The sequence below is a fragment of the Nannospalax galili genome, unplaced genomic scaffold (assembly GCF_000622305.1).
Source record: "Nannospalax galili isolate Female #2095 unplaced genomic scaffold, S.galili_v1.0 scaffold233, whole genome shotgun sequence".
Classification (NCBI taxonomy): Eukaryota; Metazoa; Chordata; class Mammalia; order Rodentia; family Spalacidae; genus Nannospalax; species Nannospalax galili.
Window position 1 is genome coordinate 1,393,337 of NW_008333818.1, and position 1,314 is coordinate 1,394,650.

Below are 1,314 nucleotides of genomic sequence, written 5' to 3' on the forward strand. Positions count from 1 at the left end.
CAGCACATTTTCTTTAGATGACAAACAGCCTAATCAGAGAACCACGAAGGGAGATTCTCATGAGTGCTCAGCCAAGGCTGCATAGAAGACCCAGTAGAAAGTTCCAAATGTTAAGAACCTCTGTGCTGAAGAGGGCAGTGGAATGTGGAATGGGATGCCTTATCTCGGACTGGAGCAACAAACCCTAACCTGCATAAAATGGTGGAGAGAGTCTGAAGCTGAGAGATTCCCAACACTCCCATCTCCTCCCCAATCCACAACAGGAAAGAGCTGGATGGGATCACAGGAAGCTGTGGCAGAACTCACTCCAGGAGCCTGCCTGACCTCTAAACGGAGCACTCACGTGGACCACCTCTCTACACTTCCTCAGAGCCTCAGGCACAGCAAGTCCCACACTGATCAAATAACTTCTAAAGTGCCAGAGATAGAGTTGCTATTTGTAACCTGGGAAAATCGGGTGAATAGGGACAGAGAGTCCCTTGAACACAGAACTCGTTCCCTCTGGAAGGACACTTACTTGAGGCACTTGAATTACTGAGGCACTGACCTCGCTACTGCCTGTAGAAACTGATTTTTTTTTAAGCATTTCATTATAGTTTTAACATATTCAGTAACATACTCCAGAGCAAGCATATATCTCTTTCACAAGTGGCTGTAAGTTTCTAGGTTCACAGTTGAAATGATACAGTTATACAATATCGAACTCAGTATAAGCCCTGTAAGACATAAAATCGAATGAGTTTTTAAACTTTAAAAATGACCTCCATTTCATTTTAGAATATATTGTTCCTTGCAGACAGACTCATTGTTTTTACTACTAACACTGAGATGTTGGCACATGCATCTCTAATCTGTATGGATCTGATTATTACTAGTCATAATCAGTTGCAGTTGGATCCTTGGTGTCTGTGTGTGTCTATAATGTCATCTGGTAGATTTCAATGGTAATGTTTATCACCTCTACCAATTGACATGACATAAATTTCCATACTTCCTCCTCAAATATAATACATTTTTTTTTAATTTGTTGATTTTGTGTGTGTATCACACAAAACATCCCAAAAAATCTCATTCGAGTATACACCTACTTCCCAGATAGCACCCTCCCATAGCCTCCCTCCCCCCACTAGAGCCCTTATACTCTGATATCCCTACTACTGTCTACTGTATTGTCAGAACCCCCAACCATTCCTCACTACTTGCCCTTCTGGTGAACCTAGTCAGCCTATCTAGAGGTCTTTGTTTTAGGAGGATCAGCTCTTCCTCATCTAGCAGCAATCAGTTGTCAATATTCCTTTAGATAAGATTGGGGTC